Source organism: Nuphar pumila, chromosome 12 (genome assembly GCF_984573655.1).
Source record: "Nuphar pumila chromosome 12, dmNupPumi1.hap1.1, whole genome shotgun sequence".
In the NCBI taxonomy this organism is placed as follows: domain Eukaryota; kingdom Viridiplantae; phylum Streptophyta; class Magnoliopsida; order Nymphaeales; family Nymphaeaceae; genus Nuphar; species Nuphar pumila.
The window spans coordinates 104,986,270-105,008,952 of record NC_143260.1 but is presented as its reverse complement, the minus strand read 5'-3'; positions in this window follow the sequence as shown (position 1 = coordinate 105,008,952).

The following is a 22,683-nucleotide window of genomic DNA, read 5'->3' as shown; positions in this document are numbered from 1 at the left end:
TACTTCTGCCACATGAGGCGGTTGTTGTTTTGGTAGAGATCTACCTAACCTCCACTTGCCTTTCAAAAAAAAAAGATTATGACTCTTCCTCTATAAGTAACTGAAAGATCTAGGGGTTTAGGAAACTTTAGTTGGATTCAAGAAATTGTTAATTTTTATTTCATTTCAGTTATTTCTTGTTTCTAGATAATTTTCAATAATTTTCTCCCATTTTTTGAGTTTTTTGCTATTTTCAATTTTATTTTTTGTTTTTCCTAAAAAATTCATAGTTGGTTAGATTTTTCTCATAAATTGGGCTTCCAATTTACATCTCTCTCTCTCTGTTGCTCAAATAAGAAAGAGCTTGTTCAAAGTTGAACATGAACAATAAGTGCTAGGCTCAGCTGGGCTTGCAATTGTTAATTAGTAATAGATATGCCTACTTTTAGGATAGGGATGGTAGTGGACCGGGGAAAACGGGTCCCTGCCCCGCCTCATCCCGTTTGAACTGGGGGTGGAAGTTAAAATCAAACCTGTGTAGGGATGAAGGTGGGGATGGACTTACGCTTTTCCCCGCCCCGCCCCACCCCATCCTGATCTCCGCCTTGCCCCTCCCTGCACCATCCCCAATCCTTCTTTAAGGATGGCAATGGACCGAGGGGAAACGGAACCCCACCCAGACTCACCCCGTTTAGACTGGGGATGGAGGACATGAAACGGGGATGGAGGTTAAAATGCAAACCCGTACGGGATGGTGGAGACCTTGTCCCCTGCCCCGCTCCAGTTCACTGCCATCCCTATTTTCGTATAAAAGTGGTTAAGTGTTTAATTTGCAAATACTGGGTGCTTTCAGCCTTGAAAACAATGCATCCTTTTGGTAAATGAGCTCATTTGGCTCATGACAAGCACGAGGTTCTTTCTCCTTGTTTATCTGCTCTACTCTATCTATTTAGAGTAGGGGTGTCAACTTGTCGGGTTTACCCAGACTTGACCCGTACATGCCAAACCCTATAAAGTCCAGGCATGGTGATAAATAAGAAAACCCAATTAAGACCTGGGTCCCGACCCGAAGGTTCGATTAGTACATGGATGCAATTAGACCCTGGTCCAGACCCGGGCCAGACCTGAAGATCCAAGTAGTACATGGATCCGGGTATACTTTGTGAAATTATATATCAGACTCGGGCCCGACCCGAGTTTCGATAAAGACCCACAACTTTTCAATGTAAAAATGATAAAAAATAGTATTTTACCGGGTATGGCTCGGGTCTGGTTCATATAGTTCTTAGTATGGTTTCTCTTATGGTGGGTCCAATTAGACCGAGGTCTAGACCCGATATCATACCAAAAAATCTGGGCCAGGTCTGGTTCCACCTGGGTCCTACCTAACCAAACCCGACCTGTTGACACCCCTAATTGCATTTTACATGAATGGCATCCGAAACAAAGAGAATGAACAGCTCAGAACAATGCAAAATCAATGGGGATTAATAGATTGTGGTTCATTACATGGATGGACGGTCCCAAGTGAACCCTCATGGATTACCGTCAGTGGTGCCCCTGACCTGATTGATTGAGGATCATGTGCAATGTAATTGCACACTTTTAGTGTGTTGATGTAACTGATCACGCCTGTCAGCTATGGGCTCTCATGCAATGATGGAGGGTGGTCAGGTGCAGCAGCACACTAAAAGTGTACAATCACATTGCACCTGATCCACCCTCGACCTTATCCTCTCCCTTTAAATACATCATTAGTCTTTAAAGAAAGATGATTATTTTAAGAAACAAACTCTGAACAATCACAATACGATCTCATTTACAAGAAGGCTTGTGGTTCAGCTCGTGAAGAGCTTGTTCGTGCATGAACAAAGGGTGCTAGGCTCTCGGTTCAGCTCGTTCAAATGTAAAATATAGAATATTTGTACAATATCTATCACAAAATGGGGTTTTGTATCCTTTGTAAAGACGTGTGACAGAGAGCCAGGTCTATAGTTCAAATCTTGTTGCTGTCAACGTTTAAAATACACACACACACATATATATACTTCAAATAACAAACTTGAAATCTAATGTTTAAAAGAATCCTAGTTTTTATAAGCTTTTCTTCTATAGAAATATTTCTCCTTATATATATAGGAAAATGGAAACCTAGAAAATGGGTACTGTGATAAATGAAACATATTGGATTTTCGGTGTTTTTTTTCTGAAATTCCAACCCCATATATGTGTTCATCATGAATGATTTATTAGAAATTGATAATTGGATGAAAAAAATAGTAATTGCAGCCTCAAAAGTTCATGAAAATTATAGGCCATTAATTTTTGAAACATTATTAAAACCTATCCATGCATCAGAGTCAAATGCTCAAAGAAATGATTCTTATAGCAACAAGTATATAGATCTCATCTCTACGCGATAAATGAAACATAATATTGGATTTTCGGTATTTATTTTCAAAATTCTAACCTCATAGATGTGTTCATCATGATTGATTTATTAGAAATTGATACTTGGATCATGCATTTTGGATGAACAAAATGGTAATTGCAGCATCAAAAGTTTATAAAATTATAAGCCATTGATTTTTGAAACCTTGTAAAAACTTATCCATGCATAGGAGTCAAATTCTCAAAGATGATTCCTGTAAAAACATGCATATAGATAACATCTGTACTATGAGCTGTCACATAGACACGATGACAAAAAACTCACAGGCACGTTCAAAAGTTTTTTAAAAAATAAGGCATGAGGACACATATTTTTAAATCAATAATGAATAAACTATTTTTGATATTTTAATATCTGAAAATATATTTTATTGAAACATTATAAAGATAATGAAAATGATTTAAAATATTAAAATAATGGCAATATGAATCTATGTCCAAATTAAATCAGCTTGTCATAGAGCGTCTCGCGGGACACGACCAAAATGGGTGTCCCTGTGACGCCGACACCAAGTATCAAGGCTAGAAAATGAGCAGATTTTGGTCTAAACAAGCAACTCCTATACATATTTGCTTACGTTTTCCGTGGCAAGGATAGAGATGGCCAGGTTTTCCATTGATGGTGAAGGCCTGATCAGAAATATTGGGTGGCATCCCAGCAGCAAGTCCCTCAGCCTCCACATCCACCACATTGGCGTTCCACCATTCACCTGCAGATTATTTTAGAAAATATGTAATTATTTCATTCATTATTTTATCAAAGCTTTATTAAAAAAGGTTTACTAAAAAATTCATTTTAATTAAAAATGAAGTTTTGCCAAGTATGGCTGTGAGTGATGTAAAATATAAATCACTTTACAACCGTAATTTAAGGTTATATATATATATATATATATATATATATATATATATATATATATATATATATATATATATATATATATATATATATATATATATATATATATAGAGAGAGAGAGAGAGAGAGAGAGAGGGGGATTATGCTGCTCTCTTTTTCATTAGGTCACCATTAGGACCTTCCAAACATTATAGTTTTAGGCATTTTATGCTAGATCTGAACTGCTATATGTGTTTATCATTGTTTACACAATAGAAAACATGTTTTTGATTAAGCATTTTTATGCTTAAATGTGTACTTTAAACATATAAAAAAACTAATGGTTGATATTGTACTAAAATTTGATGATAAAATATTCATAAATTTACATCACATCAAGTCCAAACAAAGCTTGTTTTTTAATAAATAAGCAATGATAAACACATCTAATGGTTTTGGTTCAGAACTAACATAAAATACTTAAAACTATGATTTTTGGATAGTCCTCACTGTGACCTAACAAAAAAAGAGGTATCCTAATCTTCATTCTTATATATATATATATATATATATATATATATATATATATATATATATATATATATATATATAAGGGAGATGGTGCACCCACTAAATGGTCAATCCTTTGTCCTTCACTTCAAAATCTTTATGTTAAACATATTTTTTTGGCAAATATGACCATATGGATGTCATATCTATAGTTGAAAACATATGAGTAGACTTTTTGGATTTATAACCTGAAGAAACCGCACCCGGCAGGAAGACCTGGTCGCGCTGGCTTATCCTGCTGTACATACGACCGTTGTGCTGGCAGCGTAAAACTCTGAGGCTAGGACTCCTACTAGACTCTTGGATCAAACTTTTTGATGTGTAGATAGGATTTTACAAGGATCTAAAAAATCAATGGTCAATTTTTTTAAAATTTTTTATGTTATAAAATCTTAGCTATATATCAAAAAAATTTGATCTAAGAGTAATAATATGTTTTCGACCATGGACATCGCATCTATACCGTCAGATTTGTTATAAAACATATCTGACATAGAGATTTTGAAGAAAATGACAAGGGTTAGACTATTTAGTAGGTGGACCATGCAAAAGTCATACTATCTCATGCTAAGGTTTTTATATTTGCATCCCAGCCTAACTTGAACAAATAAGAGGACTGTTTTATATTTGCATTCTAGCTTTACTTGAATAAATAAGAGGAATATCTCTATGCATGCTAGACTTTACAAAGGCTCTTTAACATCCTGATGCTTCTTCCACATCTTTCTAACGCTTGTAAGACTCTTTTGAATATATTTATTTACCTAATAAATGGTATACAGAGGGGTGATTGTATGATTGTATCCACTAAAATCGGTGATCAGAAAGCCACTTGTCCCCCCATGAAGATGCAAACTCTCCAACATAGAGGACCAAAATTATCAATGGCATGGCCTGTATGAGGCCTTAATGAGAGAGAGAGAGAGAGCAGTTCCAGTAGGGGGGGTTTAATTAGTACCACTTAAAACTATGGGTGGGTATCGGGCCAGCCCGGGTCCATTTACCAACGGGATAGGCTTTGGTCCAGTTTTTAACAGTCTCGGATTTGAAGAGCAGCCCATGACCTGGCTCATTGTTGTAATGAGCCAATGTGAAGTGGGCCGGTGCCCAAACCCAACTAATTAGTGCAACTAATTAGGTAAAAAGTAAATAATTAACAAGTTCTCATGTACCCAACTGATTATGTTTCTAGTTTTTATAAAATTAATGCAACTAATAAAGTAAATAATAATAGTTATCAAGTTATTATGTAATTAATTATTTTTTATTTTTTATATTATTAAAAATTAATAAATAGCTCAGGCCCGATAGCCCGCGTGCTGACCCGAACCCGGCCCACATATATAAAAGGCTGTGTTTCGATACGGTAGTTAATGGGTGTGAGCCTAAAACCTTGACCCAAACCCAGCTCATGGTAGGCCGGGTCGGCTTGGCAGATCGGGCAGCTCGGCCGGTTACCCACCCCTACTTAAGAGATACAATAATCACTTAAGTGACTGCTTATGTGACACAGGCCAATCACATGACAGCATTCCATGGACCCCACGGCAACAAAATGCTGCCCCACTCAGAAGGTTGTCATGTGATTGGTCTGACTCACATAGGCAGGTAGGTACTTAAGCGGCTCACGTTCATATTTTGGGTAGTGGAGTTCCTTGGATTGGATTAGGGATGTCAACGGATCACATCTAAGTATTACCAAACCCGACTTAATCTGAATTGACCTAATGAGGAAAAAGATAGAACTGAATCCGGATCTGACTAGTCCAAATTTACACTTAATTGGGTTTGAATCTTAGTCGGATTTGGATTGAATTTCAATAAAAAATAATATTCAATCTGGATTCGAATTACTAATCGGATTCTGGTCGGATATTGGGTTACATCCGATCGCTTGACATCCCAAGATTGGGTGACATGACATGCAAACTTAACCTAATCTGCTTCAAGCATGGCATCACAGCAGATGATGTTCCTTTTGAAAAAGGCTTAGGCTTAGTAGTTAATTGATGGTTACTCATGATGGCGGGCCGTATGCATAACCACCTTGTGTTGAATATTACCATGAAAAAAGAAAGAAAGAAAAAACAGTTGGACGTCGGATCGGAATGCTTTTGGTGGTTGATCCGATGCCTACTCCTACAGTTTGAGCATGTGCAACCCATATGCTAACACGGTCACCTACTTTTCTAATTGGTATCTTTTGAACAACTTTTTCCAGGTTAAATGATAGCAACTGATGCTAACTGACCAGCTTGTGACGAGCCGAACTTGTTCGTAACTGGTTCGTATAGCTGACCAGCCGAGCCACAAGCAGCTCGCTGAAGGTTTCTTCGCCAGAAGCCCAACTCGTTATTGCCGAACGCTACCCCCAATTCTCTATCTCTCTGCGGTTTCCCGCTCGCCGAAAGCTCATTGTCCTCTCAATGGAAGCCCTGCTCAAAGGATTGTTTGCCCCCAATCTCCCTCAGCCCTCGCCCTTCTTCTCTCCTATTTTGCCCTAGTTGTAGCCTGCGACCGCACCTGAAGTCTCTCTCGATAACCCTCCCCCCCCCCCCCTCCCTTTCCTTTCTTCCTACACTCTTCCAGCCATAACCCGCATTTTTTCTGGAAACCCCGGCACCCATCAACGTCGGAGACGTTCTCGTGACTCATAAGCGTAGTGACCTCTGCAACGTTGTCCCTCGCCGGAGCTACCATCGTCCGACCTCTCGACATCCTCTGCAGCGACGCCCCTCGCTGCGCAGGAGCCACCATCGTCCCACCTCCTTTGCTGTGACGCCCCTCGCTACGTCGGAACCACCATCGCCCGACCTCCTCTGCAGTGACACCCTTCTCCGCGCGGGAACCACCATCACCCGACCAACTCTGCAGCGACACTCATCACCGCTCAGGAGCCACCATCGGCAGACCTCCCCTGCACGACGCCCCTCGCTGTGCCAAAGCCACCATCGCTCGATCTCCTCTCTAGCTACGCCCCGTCGTCGCCCGACCTTAGGGTCATCCTCTGCAGCGTCGTCCCTCATCGCATCAGAGCCAACACCAGCTATAATCGCCCACCATCCCTCAGGCAGCAAGTTCTTTGGCGTTTTGGGGGTTTTATGACTGTTGAAGAGGTCGACCTCCCACTGCAACCGTCCACCATCCCTCCGGCAGCCAGGTGCTCTCTCTCTCCTTTCTTCCTCATGAGTCGCTCGTCGCGTGTTTTCTGGGGTCTTGCTTTTGATCGCTCTTTGGGAGCAAATCGGAGAGCCCTTCATATCATTCAGAATACTCTTAATGACTGGGGTGCAGCATTCGCCCTTCGACGATGGGGTTTCGATGTTGACCTGCCATTCAGACTCAAGCATCGATTATTTTTCAATCTCTCGGATGTCTTCGGTTCATGCCTGGATATGCGGGCTCTCTTCATATCTCGAACATCAGAAAATTTATCTGTGTCGTTAAGAGAGAGCCTCTTGAAGCTTATTCTGTCATGGCACTGCTTGACCCGCCTTTCTTTTTTCGGGAGCTTCTGCATTGGGTCGCTGATCAGGGTTGGCAACAGGTGCAATCTTCATGGCAACACTCTTTTTGTGCCCTTCGCACAAGATCTCAGTTGCGTCGCGCTAGACCGAGAGATTGGTGGTGCGCATCATGTTTTTCTCTGAATTTTCAGAAAAGCTTTGATTGTCATAGGTGTGGTTCATCTTTTCTTGCTCGTCGTCATCCTTTTTGGAAGCGAAGGTGAATAAATGTTTCTCACCACCATTAAACTGGGAAGCCTCTTGACTCCAGCGAATCTTCTGTGTTGGGGAGCCACTTTGCCTGTCAGAGTTCTAAGCGACCTTCGCGACGTACTTCTTTTTTGCCATGGGTGCAGATTGGAGATCTTCAGGAGCCAAAGATTTCTTTTCATGCCATCAAGATTGGGACTATCTGGGTCCAGTCCGATTATCACATGCTATGCCCAGGCAGCACACTGAAAAATCCTTTTCGACTATGGTTCCAGCTATATCATCTGCATCTCCGACGTACGTTGCCAAACTCAGCACGTATGTTCGACTTCTCGTATCTCGCTTTCAACGGCCGTCGAACGTGCTACTGGGGGGGCCCGAGATATCTGCCGCAACTAGTTTTGATTATTATCCTACTGGTGATAAGTCCATCATTATTCCCCATGTTCATTTCCATCATGGTTTTTCTGTCAGTGACTCTGTGTCTTACACGACTAGCGCCCCTTCTCGAGGTGGATTGGCAGCTTGGTTAGACAGTCATGCAAAAGGTGGAAAAAGGTTAATTTTGCCCTCGTCCTTCATTATTTTTCCATAGAGGCATTTTGATTATATGGCGGTTCACATTATGGCGTTTAATGCTCGTTCCACTGAGTCTCACAGATGCATGATTATTGGTCTATTGGTTCCTTTTTCTTTATCGTCGGCAGTTACTGAGGCTACTACTACTGCATCTACCGTCACTGATTATGTGTGTAGTTCTTGAAGGTGTGTGGCTCTCTCAAGTATGACTCTCCCTTCAGCTCCACTCGTTCCTCGACAGTCCCCCCCCCCCCCCTCTGTCGCCTTTGGGTGTTGAGGTTGAAGAGGCAACCCGAATGCTTGATATCTCTCTCTCCTCGTCGCAACTGCTTCATATAACTGTCGATATGGTATCTACCATTTTGGTAGTCTCTACTATCTTAAGTGGATCCTTAGGTCCTTCACTTGATGTTGTCTCTGGTCTAAGGGGTGATTCTTCCGGTTCTTCGAGGGCTACTGAGCGTACGAGAGTTGTTCAGCACCTGTACGTTAGCAGTGGTAGTAGAAGCAAGAGGAGCAACCCACTTAATGTTACGACTTTCGATGGCAGGTCTCCATGAAGGTCGGCGAGGCCACACACTCCCCGAATTTTTCCAGATTGTGTGTCATGAAGTCTCTTTGTTGGAATATCAGGGGCTTGAATTGCCCCTCTAAGCGTAGGTTTCTGGCTAATTGGGTTAGACAGGAGAAGCCTGACCTGATTGCTATTTGTGAAACTAAGATGGATGAAGTTTCTCGTTTTGTTTCCTCTGATATATGGAGGGGTGCTGACTATTTTTTTAAGCCTACGGTCAGCCATGCCGGTGGTATCCTTATTTTGGGGAAGCAATCTTTAAATAGTTTCCAACTGGACATGGGTCTGTTTTCATTGTTTGTTGCCTTCACTTTGCAAGACAGTGGCAGGAGGGTTGTGGTCACTGTTGTGTATGGCCCTAATCATGCTGTCATGAGGTCGGCTTTCTGGAATGACTTAAATAGGATCATCGTCTTAAACGGGGAGTACCATTTTCTTATGGGGGACTTTAATTGCCTTTTATCTATTCAAGATTCTAATAACCTTGTTCTTCCCAATCCATCTATGTGAGGTTTTCAAGATTTTGTTCATCAGCATCACCTTTACCCAATTCCTTTTATTGGGGAGTGTTACTCTTGGTCGAATAGGCGGATTCGCCCATGCTGCAGAGTTCTTGACAGAGTTTTTGTCAATCTAATTTTGCTGGATCTCATTTTCGATGTCAAGTGTGTCTTGTTGGGTCCTTCTATCTCGGACCATGGTCAGCTAATCACTATTTGGTGGGATGGTCTCAAATACGCCAGAAGTTTTGTGTTTGAATAATGGTGGCTCCAGGAGCCAGACTTTCATACTATTATTTCATACTCTTAGAACAAACCCTCCAATGAGCAGTGGGCAGCTATCCAGTGTCATGAGAAGTTGTCTCGTCTCGCTAAGGATATCAAAGTTTGGCTCCATAATCAAGATGTGGTTAAATTTCAGCAAATGGTTGCTTGGGAGCAAGAGATTTCAACACTGTATCAAACTATATCTTCCACGGAGTCTCTATTTGATTCACACCTGCAGAGTTTGCAGGCCAAATCTATTGAGTTATCAACGCTTTTGAAGAACTAGAGGGTCAAAGAGGAAATTAGATGGAAGCAACGGGCAAGGGTGAAATGGCTTGCGGCTGGAGACTGTAATACTAAATTTTTTCACTCATATGCTTCTTATCGTCATAGGAGGAATGTCGTCTCATCAATCACCATTGAGAGTGTTTCGTACCTTAACCAAGACATTATTTCAGTTGTCACTTAGTATTTTAAAGATTTATATTCTGTTTCACTTACTGCGAAGGATGTCATTGGTCCTGTTTTTGTTGGTTCGATTCAGCAAGATCAAGCCAGAATTATGCAAATGAAGTTCTCTAAAGATGAGATTTTTAGGGCCATCAAAGGTTTGTCAGGGTGGAAAGTTCCAGGTTCTGATGGGTTTCATGTGGATTTCTTTAAAAAAATTTGGTCTTGTGTGAAGCCTGATGTTATTAACAGGTTTGATGAGTTCTATCGCAACTCCAGATTGCCTATTCAAACCCACTTGACAATTATTTCTTTAATTCTGAAAGATGATGTTGCCACTGATATCTCTAGGTTTCACCCGATTTCTGTTATGAGTGCCCTTTATCAGATGATTGTCAAGGTGTTGGCTAATAGGTTGAAGGTTGTGGCTCACCAATTTTTTTTGAACTCTCAGTTCGCCTTTATCCACAATAAGAGGATTCACCATTCATTTATCTTGGCCTCTGAAGTCATTCACTCCTTACATCTTAGTGGCCAACCTTATTTTTCTCTTAAATTAGATTTTCACAAAGCCTTTGATTCTGTGCATTAACCCTTCTTATTTCAAATGTTATCCAATTTTGGCATTGGTCATCATTTTTCTGGGTGGGTGAAGGAATTGGTCTCTAATGCTTAGGCCATGATTAAGATTAACGACACTAGAGGTGGCCAGATCAAGTTGGGGCATGGATTAAGGCAAGGCTGCCCTCTCTCGCCTTTGTTGTTTAATGCCATTATTGAGGGTCTCGTGGTGTTGCTCAAGCATGCTGCAGAGAAGCGACTGATAGATCCTCTAGATGTTCCGGATTTCTCGGACCATATTCTTATTTATGCTGATGATATGATTATTTTTGGGCGAGCAAACATGCAGCAGATGCTTAGATTCAAGCTTATTCTCCAGTTCTTTCTTTCTCTTTCTGGGCTTTTCCTAAATGATAGCAAATGCTCTCTTACTATGTTCAATGTTCAGTCTCCTATACTTGCAGCGGGTCAACGGATTTTTAATTGCGTAATCTCTGAGTTGTCGATGACGTATTTGGTCTGCCGTTACAAGTGAAGCGCCTCTCTTCCGCTGCTTGGGCTCCAACTATTCAAAAAGTGAAAAACAAGTTTTTTTCGTGGCAGGCGTCTTATCTCTCCATCACTGGCCGTCTGACTTTAATCAGACATGTTCTTTCTTCTATCCCTAAATTCTTCATGTCAATGTTCATGATGCCTGTGGGCGTGGAGAAGCAGATTTGTCATTTAATGACGGATTTTCTTTGGTCTGGGTGTCAACTTAAGAGTAAGCTCCATTTGGTTGGTTGGCGAACGGTGGTGTTACCTAGGCGTATGACTGGCTTAGGTGTTTTTGCTCCAAGACAGAGGAGTATTTGTCCTGTGGCCAAGCAATGTTGGATGGCCCATCAACCAGGTTCTCCATGTGGTCGTTTCTTCATGCTAAATATGGTGCTCTTGATTTATCTCATTTTCGTCATGAAACCCAGGGGTTGGCGATCTCGCACTTGCGAAGCATGTGGCTGAGAGCCTTATTGTCCTTCAAAGATCAAAATGGGGATGCAGGAAATTATGATCAGTGGTTGCAATGGGCGATTGCACCAAATGGTGCATTCCACACCCACAAAGTGTATAGATCGTTGCTCCCCCCAGGTGCAGATTGGTTCTCTGAGTGTGCGTTATGGGGTAAGGGCCCTTCTCCAAGATCTCGGGTCTTGGCTTGGTCAATTTTGCATGATAGGGTTCAGACTCACAGTTATTTAAAGAAGTTGAGCTTTCAGTTTCCAAGTTGGTGTGTGTTGTGTCAAGCTGCTGAAGAAACTACTTTTCATTTATTTTGGTCCTGCCCAATCTTTGTGTCCCTATTTAATAGGACGTGGAGATCTTCAGTCGTAATTGTCAAAGAGGAGTCTTTTGCGCTTGATCTGCTCCTGGGCCCTATTGAAATTAGACGATGCAAGCGGTGGAGACGGATCTGAAAGACATGGTTGCTTACTACTTGGTGGTTTGTTTGGATGACACACAATGATGCTACTTTCCGTCGAATTCCGGTCATCCTTAATAATCTTGTCCATAAAATTCTGGTTGATGTATATGTGATTCTATGTATGCATCTTAGAGACCTCTCCTTCTGTCTGAACAACGTTCACTCATCGGTGGTTTCTTCTAATCCGACGGATCCTGGTTAAGCTTGGCTTTGTTGTTTGTTGCTAGCTGTCTGTAGTTTCTTTTTCTTTAGCTTTTGTTTTTCTATGTTTTAGTTTTGTTTTCTATTTTGTTCGGTTCATGGGTTCAACATTTTGTTGATCTTCATGAGTGATAATGTTGATCTTCTTTCGTCTCTCTCTCTCTCTCTCTCTCTCTCTCTCTCTATATATATATATATATATATATATATATATATATATATATATATATATATATATATATATATATAATTAGTAATGATATATAGGGTGCTCCCAGAGTACTCTCACCTAATAAAAGCTTTAGATTGTCGAATTTCTTAAACTTTTTTAGCTGATCAGACCCTATAAATATGATCGATAAGCATTATTTAGTAGAAAACAAAGTTTTGGATCATGTGATTATATCATATATGTATGTTTTTTAAGACCTTTAAAAATCAATGGCTCACAATGTGACTTAAAAAATCTTACTTTTATGTCCTAAAAACATGAACCAAAGCATGATTTCTATCAAATAAACTATGTTTATTACATCAATAAGGTTTAATTAAGAAGATACAACCTACAAGCATGATTTCTACTATGTGGTAGTGGGTACTCTTGGAGCACCGTAGCATCTCTCTTTAATAATTAACATGAATTATTTTACACGAGCAAGCTTACATTTGGCTCATCTTGTTTAGGCATTGGTCGAGCTTGAGCTCGGCTTAGCTAACTACAAGCATGATCCAAGTTACAAGCTCAGTCAATTGGTAAACGAGTGAAGCCTGAACATGACCTGATTGGTTTGTTTGGTTGGTTTATCAGCCCTACCTACCGGCTATAAAGTTCGGGATATTGCTTTAGATCCATCTCTAACCTAAGACCCATACACTGATCCAGGTTATGAGTCTGAACCAATTGGGCACATCCCCTTTTTTACTTTTCTGCCAAAATTTTCTGTTTTTTTTAATATATAACCCAAAGAAACCGCACTCAGCATGAAGACCTGGTCGCGCTGGGTCAGCCTGCCATACCTATGGTCATCATGCCGACAGCATAAAACTCCCAGGCTAGAACCCCTGCCCGGGGCCTATGCTGCCAAATTTTACTTAAAACGCATATACACACAAAAAATGAACGAGTAAGATCTGTGTCACACTGAACTCTAGACCCTATCCACCAGAACCACACCGAAAACTTATTAAAGTCTCATTGGGCAGTCTGAAAATGACTCTCCTTAAAGTTGTACCTTCCAAATAATATATACTCCATTGTGCCTCTCTCTCTCTCTCTCTCCAAATAAACTCTACAAGATTATTATGGTTTCTTTCACTCAAAATCGTATGGTTTACTGGGTTCTGGTGGGAAATTGGTGAACCGTGTGTGCTCAACCATCTTAATAATAATAATAATAATAATAATAATAATAATAATAATAATAATAAGAGAAATGAACAGGGTACCTAAAATGATAGGGGACTCCCTATGAGGTTTAGGAAATGGGTAAGGACAACCGTGTCTAGGCCGAATGATGAGTGCTTCATAGACCGTTGCTCTCAACCATGAGACATGAGCATGGTACCATAGTGTTTCCTCTTGGCCTGTCACATTGAACTTGTGTGTGAAACTCTTCCCCGACATTATGGGACACTGAGTCACGTAATTGAAAAGAAAAGATACACACCAAAACTTTAACGTGGTGTCGTGAACTATCACCTATATTCACAATACTCCACTCAACAATTCACGTGTAGAGTTTTTCACTATATAATGATATTACATCATTATCGACTAATCTTAATCGGTCCTCTAAATTCTTATCTTTGTTAAATTTGATAAATGTCTATTGGCCTCACACGTGTCTCCTTCTTTTATGTGATTGAGATTACCGATAATCTTGGTATTATAAAAAATCTTGGACTCCATATGTTTGGATTTGGTTTTATCATAACCGACTATTGGAGTTTCAATCTTATCGTGATACTCATGGTAACCACCTGATAGAGTTTTAATTTCCATCATATCATGATCTTTATGGTAACCGCCTAGTAGAGTCCCATTAGCATGATCACGATCCCTAGTGTTAACAGTCCCCCTCAAACTGGTCGCGGGTGGAGCAGAGCGACCCAGTTTGACATGAAGATCAAGGAAATGAGTGCACGATAAGGGTTTAGTAAAAATGTCAGCAAGTTGATTGGACGATGGCACATAACGGGTGATGAGAGTTCCCAGGGCAACTTTTTCCTGAACAAAATGGTAGTCGATTTCAATATGTTTCATACATAAATAGAACACATGCTTGATAGTAATCTGGATTGCCAAAATGTTGTCACAAAAAAGAATAGGGGGGTGATGAACAAAGACTTCCAAGTCACATAGCAGAAATGTGAGCCACATAAGTTCAACAATAGTGGATGCCATTGAGTGGTATTCGGCTTCTGAGCTAGATCTGGCAATAGTAGGCTACTTTTTGGCACTTCAAGAAATGCAATTATTCTCGAGAAACATGCAAAAGCCAAAGGTAGAGCGCTGGATAACAGGACATCCAGCCCAATCGACATCTGAGAAGGCATACAAGGACAAGGATGTATTGGAAAGCAGTTGAATCTCATGATCAATAGTGTCATGAACAAAATAAAGAATATGTTTCACCATCTCAAAGTGAGTATTGGTTGGATTCTACATGAACTGTCTGACAAAATTAACACTAAATGAAAGATGAGGGCAAGTCATAGTAAGGTATTGTAGACCGCCAACCATACTTTGATAAAAAGTAGCATCCTGAAAAGGCAGAACACCATTAGTAGTGCTGGTAGCATAGGTCATCATGGGTGTAGAGACAGGCTTGGCGCTAACCATTTGAGTCTTATCAAGAAGTTCATAGGCATAGCGCTTTTGATTTAGGAATAAGCCTCTGGAAGACCTGTGAACTTCAATGCCCAAAAAATATTGCAAGAATTTGAGATCTTTCATAGCAAAATCTTTATTGACAGTTTGGATGAACTGTTTAAGAAACTGAGAATCATTGCCAGTCAGAATAATATCATCAACATAAAGTAGAACAATAATTATCATAGATCCATTTTTACAAATAAATAAAGATGGATCAACAATGCTGGAGAAGAAACCAAGAGAGAGAAACAATGTTCCAAACCAATCAAACCACACTCGAGGATCCTACTTGAGTCCATAAAAGGCTTTCTTCGGTTTGCAAACAAAATCTGACCTTTGAGGGTTTTACAATCCTAGAGGTTGTTCAAGGAACACAATTTCATTTAAACGACTATGTAAGAATGCATTCTTGACATCCAATTGTTGAATATCCCAGTTGTAGGCTAAGGCAAGAGAGAGAACAATATATATGGTGGCAGTCTTGATTACGGGAGAGAAGGTTTTCAGAAAGTCAATACCCGAGATTTGATCAAATCACTTAGCAACAAGATGAGCTTTTAGTCGTTCAACAGAGCCGTCACTTCTGAGTTTGGTTTTATAAATCCATTTACACCAAATGATATGCATGCCAAGCTCCTTGGAAACCATTTTTTCAGGCATCATTGATATGAAGAGCACATATTTTCTCGTGCATAGCATCACGCCACCTCTTGTGGGCAAGAGCAACCTTGAGACTCTTTGTTTCAAGCAGCACAAAGAGAGCAATAAAATATTTTAGATTAGGCTTCACTATGTTTTCCAGCATACGAGTGACCATATGATGGGTTCGAGAAGAAGAGCTTGCAGTGGCACTGTCAACATTGTCTCTAGTAGACTAGGTAATGCTGGTAGGAGAGGGATCACAAGACTTCGAACCTTCAAAGGCAATACTGACCAAGTCATTTATAATGGGTTGCATCACCATGTCATAAGATGACTCACATGTGACATTTCTTGGATTTTGTGGAGCATTGGACTCAATTAAGTTGGAGTTAGTCTGAGTGGACCACTCTTTCAAATTGATGATCTCACTTCCGTGTTGGTTGGTAGAGAAAAAGAGGCCAAACTTATGGTAAGGGAAGACATTTTCATTAAAGACAACATGTCTTGATGTATAAACATGCCTAGTGGGAGGGTAAAGACATCAATAGCCTTTGTGATAATCACTATAGCTCAGAAAGACACATGGTAGCATTTTTGGATCAAAATTATTTGTAGCATAGTCCTGTAGATATGAAAAACAATGGCATCCAAAAACTCTCAAATTGGTATAATCTGGTTTCTTTCTAAACACCTTCTCATAAGGAGTTTTCATAGATAAGTTGGGCATAGGTAATCGGTTAATAATCCAAACTGCCATTAAGAAAGCTTTCACCTAGAAATGAGTTAGAATTTGAGCATGAAAGAGCATGGTTAACCCTAGTTCGGTGATGGCCTGATGCTTTCTTTCAGCTATCCCATTTTGTTTTGGAGTTTCTGGACAACTTTTATAGTAGACAATCCCGTTCATCTTTAAATAAGTTTCGAGTGCAACACTCCCGAATTTGCCCTTTTCATCAGTTTGAAAAATCTTTATTTGTTTTTCAAACTGAGTTTGAACATATTTATAAAATTCAATAAATTTGTTGCACAACTCAGATTCATGTCTTAAAGGGAGTATCCAAGAAAAATGAGAATATTTATCAATAAAGACAATATAAAATCTAAAATTTTGATAAAAAGTAACAGGGACAGGTCCCCATAAATCATAATGAACTTTTCCAAACATCTTCATGCAATGATCATCGAAAGAAAGGAAAGGTAGTCTACTTCTTTTACCCATTTGACAACTTGCACATATAGCATTTTTAATAGGCTTTGAAGTTATTGAAATAGATTTCTTTCTTTCAAGAAAGTCAACAATCTGAGTATGAACATGCCCAAGTCATTGATACCAAACATCCCAACTGGAGTTGCTGAAACATGAAGAAAAAAAAACATGCTCTTTGTCATCAAACTCGTTCCTTTAGTTGTTGAATCCATATAGGTCTCCTACTCTATTCCCTGTCGCCACTTGCCTGCCCGTCCTCTTGTCCTTAACCACAAAACTGTTAGATGAGAATTCAAATAAATAGGGTATATCAAAGGTTAATTGGCTTACAAACACTAGACTCTTTTTAATATCTGGGATGACCAAGACATTTTTCAAGTGAAGCGAATGGTCTTCATTTCCAAGTTTTGTTGACCCAATATGAGTAATATTTAATTTGGTATCATTTTCTACCATAATTTATTCTGAACCATAATACTTGGAATAGGTTTCAAGGTTACCTAGATTGACAGTAATGTGTGTGGTGGCTCTCGTGTTAGGAAACCAGTCTTGATCTTGGCTATCAGCAAGTTTTATTGCCGCAAGAGCCTGTGAGATATCCTCAACTTGATAGGCATGATTAAAACAATGTTAACTGTTAATGGCACTTGATTCATCTTGTCACATATTTGACATAAGATCCCTTTCTATTTTCCTTGATTGCTTTTGGCATTCGGTTGATGAGCACCCGATTTGGTTTTATTTTGATTAAATCGACTGTTGCGTTGTTCAACTTGGATAAAGCCACATCCTTTTGAATTGAACTATGGTTTTGTATTAGCATGATTTTTCTGATTGGTAAATTTTTGTTCAAAAAAGGCAGAGTGCTCAGTTACACCTTCTTCATATATGGTGCGCATGGTTTCCTGCCCTTGGAGTAGGCCAACCATATCATTGTATGGTGGAATAGACAGTTTTAACATAGTAGTAATGAATGCATCGTGCTCATGGCCAAGCCCATTAAGAAGCCAAAATACCATTGTTTCATCTTCCACAGGCTTGCCAATGGTCGTGAGTTTATTACAGATTTTTTTGAACCCATTAACATATTCATTCACTGAGAGGTTTTTTTTTTTTATATGACTGCAATTTTTGCATCAATAGGAATTCACGTTCCTTGGAGACATGTGCAACGATCTTGATAAGGGTATTCCATACCTCACTTGATGTTTGGCAGCCAACAATGAGTCCCAGCACTTCTTCGAATAGAGTGCTCGTGGTCCATCCTCGCAACAACCTATCAAATTTTTTCCAGGCAATAAACTCTAAATTTGAAATACCATCTATGGTTTGAGCCAGGATAGGAGTTTCACCATCAACAAAGCCAATCATGTCTTGGCTTTCAATCAAACCAAGTAACTATGTTTTCCACAATAGAAATTTTGAATTGTTGAGTTTGATTGTGACGAAATTTGCCGCATTCAGGTTGAAGGGGTATGAGAATTTGATGGAGCATTCAGGGGATGTTGATGCCATTGAGAGGAATACTACAATCACTCAGAATGCTAGGGCTTTGATACCATGAAAAGAAAAGATGCACACCAAAACTTTAACGTGGTTTGGTGAACTATCACCTACATCCAGGATACTCCACTCAATAATTCACGTGTGGAGTTTTTCACTATTTAAAAATATTATATGATTATTGACTAATCTTAGTCGGTCCTCTAGATTCTTCTCTTTGTTATATTTGATAACATCATTACATATATTATCTTGATATTCTTCACGTCTATTGGCCTCACACATGTCTCCTTTTATGTGATTGAAATTATCAATAATCTTGATATTATCGATAATCTTGGACTCCATCAGATTGGCATCACATTTGGTTCTATCATAACCGACTATTGGAGTTCCAATCTTATCGTGATCCTCATGATAATTGCCTGGTAGAGTTCAAATTCCCATCTTAATGTGATCCTTATGGTAACTGCCTGGTAGAGTCCCATTAGCACGGTCAAGCTTATCATGATCACGCTCATGATCCCTACTATTAAGAGTAACTTGGTCCATCTGCCCCGCAGCTCTGCACTTCTGAAAAATCCCATGCCTACACCATCACCAACATCATGATAATCGGTCAGACCCTATATATATATATATATCGAGAGAGAGATGTATCTTCCGGAGACCCCTTTAAAAAAAGTGTTTTTGCTTAATATAAACCGGTAGACGTGTTTTCACTAAAATTCATGATTTGAAATGAATCAATTTAACAAAAAATCTGAGACTTTTAGTTAATCATGGTTTTGGTGTAACATGAATCGTTTTTTTTTTATAAAAACACATCTAAACATGAAAAATATTTAAATTAATTTGTATTTTTTAATAAGTAAATCATAGAGATCACATCTATGGGTTAATATTAAGCAAAATACACATGCAAGTATGTTTTCTAAAGGAGTCGAAGATGGTTGGAAGATAAATGGTTTGGAAGCTACATATTTCTCCCTCTTATATATATATATATATATATATATATATGCACCACATAAGAGATAAGCCATCTCTGTACATTCAGTGTACCGTATGGATACGAAAAGTTCGAAAATTTATACCAATTTTCAAGTAAAGAAACCAAAGAACTTTGCATATCCAGAACAGACAGTACCAGTGAAGGGTCAAGTTATGGGGAGTTTCATTGATGACATGGACGACAAGCTTGTCGCCTTCATGAGCTTATATAATCGGTCCAGGAAATTGCTTGTTGACGGCAACAATCAGTGGCGTAGCTAGGATTCATGTGAGGGGGGGGGGGCAAACAGGGGTGTAGGAAAAAAAAACTGGTTTGGTAATCGGGGTTTCGGGGGTAGCGCCCCCGAATTTTTTTTTTTGAGATAAAATAAAAAATGACTACAATTATTAATAAAAAACTATGTCATATGGACAAATCAAACTATTTGCTGCAGTCAGGGCTGGGCTAAAAAAATGGATAAAAATCTATTTCATATGGAATCAGGGTTGGGCTAGGACTGGGCTTTTAAAAAAAAAAATTAACTGTTTCGAGAGGTAGGACTGGGCTACAGCCCAGTCCTGCCCCCCCCCCCCCCAGCTCCGGCTATGGCAACAATGGTTCTTTCTTGGCACAGACGGATCAACCTGATAAAAGAAAAGTTGAGAATATTGTAGAGAGAGAGAGAGAGAGAGAGAGAGAGAGAGAGAGACGAAAGTAATTCAACATTACCACTCATGAAGATCAACAAAATGTTGAACCCATGAACTGAACAAGAGCAAAAGCCAAAACAAATAAAGAAAGCACAAGAGAAAAGAACATCAGACAGATAAAATGGGCTCACACCGGAGCCGCTTGCCCAGATTGCGACAAAGGATAGATAGCATCAGCATGAGGGAGTGGAAGATCACTAAGATGCATACGCAAGATCGCATAAACATCTACCAAGAGAGAGAGAGAGAGAGAGAGAGAGAGCAAAGGCCATATGAGAATCACAACCAAAGCAAACTCAAGGACAGTGCTTAATTTAGCCTATTATAGCGGGAGAGGATGACACACTTAATTACATTGAAGGTATGCTCTACTATTGCTGCAGATGCTGTGCATAGCATCAAAGCTAGGGCACATGCTACTAAGACTAATGTATTTGGTGCCATTTGATAGAGAATGTAGGTAGTGATTCCCAACACAAGATGGGCACAGTTTTCCTTTATGGCTGTGAGTTGTAACTTGGACGTGCTTGCAAGAGAAGGATTATCTATCTATATATAACTATATTGTATGTAAGTTTTCAATATTAGTGTGAAAACTTAATTTTATTGATGGATGGTATGGCAAATAAAAGTTGGCTGATAGTCTCTCTCTCACACACACGTTTACGTGCAGCGGGCATTGGTTGTACCTGAATCTAAACTAATGAGAGTAGGTTTGTGGAAGAGACCATTGGTTGAAAATGGAGGGTTAAGGGGGAATAATTAATAAAAGAGTTATAGCAGTTGTGAGAGCAATCCAAAATATATTAATGATTATTGTTTACAACTATTTAATTTAAATGGCATTTCATGTATGAGAAAGAAGAACATTGTCCCGTAATATGGAAAGAGAAGCATTATATTTGTGTCATGCAATAGTGAAGTACTTTTTTTAGTTGGGGGGGGCGGGGAGTATTAGTTTAACATTCCCTGTATACACGTATTGCATGCACGCGGTGACGCAGTAGGTAGATGCCTGACCTCTGCAGGGTTGCGTATATATTGGCAACGGTTACCTATTCACCTGCTCGGCACAAATCTGATAAGTAGGGTTAGAAAACAAGCCGAACGAACTGACCAATGCATATTTGGGCTCAGCTCATTTACCAGTAGATCGAACTCATGACTCGACTCATACTCGCATTTAGCTGAGTCGAGCTAAAGATAAGCTTGTCCTTAAATAAGACTAGCTGAACACGAGCTAGCTCATGTAAAAAAATTTCTTGTTATATATATATATATATATATATATATATATATATATATATATATATATATATATATATATATATGAGGTGTGAAATTGAACTACAAAAAGTTCAACGTTACATCGGACGTACGCAAGGTAAAAAAATAAAAACACCTTTAGTGGTGCATGAAAGTGCCACTAAGGGTTTGGAGGCTTTAGGGGCTTTTTACACACCACTAATTGTCATTAGTGGTGCGCAAAAAGCGACACTAAAAGTTTTTTTATCTACATTGGGTGAACTCGTCTCATAAGCACAGGCATCCGACCGCGGGGGCAGGTTATATGTACTCTCCGACCGCTGTTCGATGGTTGAGGCGTTAGATGATAAGCCTCTCTCTCTCTCTCTCTCTCTCTCTCTCTCTCTCTCTCTCTCTATATATATATATATATATATATATATATATATATATATATAGAGAGAGAGAGAGAGAGAGAGAGAGAGAGAGATAATTGAGTAGGTGTTTAATGAAATATGCTTAATGGGTTTTTTTGTTCTTTCAGTATTTTTTCTCAGTTTTGATGTGTTGGGAACGGTCGATTTACGAGGAATCCAGACTTGGATCATGTGTTTTACATGAAAAAATGATATTTAGAACTTCAAAAATTTACAAAGATCCTGAAAAACCCATTAAACCGTATCATTAAGCACCTCTCTCTCTCTCTCTCTCTCTCTCTCTCTCTATATATATATATATATATATATATATATATATATATATATATAAGTCGTCTGTCTTGTGCACTGCAAAAACAAGAGATTTATGTCAATGTCCGCTTGACTGCTTGTTGTAGACACTTTAATTTTGACCAAGAAAATTTATAATTAAAAATATAATTATCTCAATTAAAAAATACAACTTATATTTTTAACATTTTAGCTTGAAAGAGTTGAAAGGAACTTTGCATTTCTTCCACAAGGAATTGAAATTTTCTCTACACCTGCTAATGCTTATACCCTAGAAATACAACCAACTATGGGCTAGCATTCTCTTTTATGTAATATGTAGTTGATTGAGGTGGAGAATTTGTCCAATTTCAAATATTTTCTTAGACACAAGGTAATGTACACTCTATGTAGTGACAGCAAGGGCTTGGGTATGGGTTTGACCCATAGCTTTACTCTTGCATATTTCTACTGCACTTCCTTTTTTGGTAAATACATCATTAACCTAATCCAACCATTGCCCCAAGGGGCTTAGCTACTAGACTGGTGGTTAAGGTTGAATTCTCATGGGTGTCTCTCCTCTGCACAAGCCCACACCCAAAATATGCTCCGGGAGCAGAGGTCCTAGCTTTAGAGTTTCACACCGCCGGCA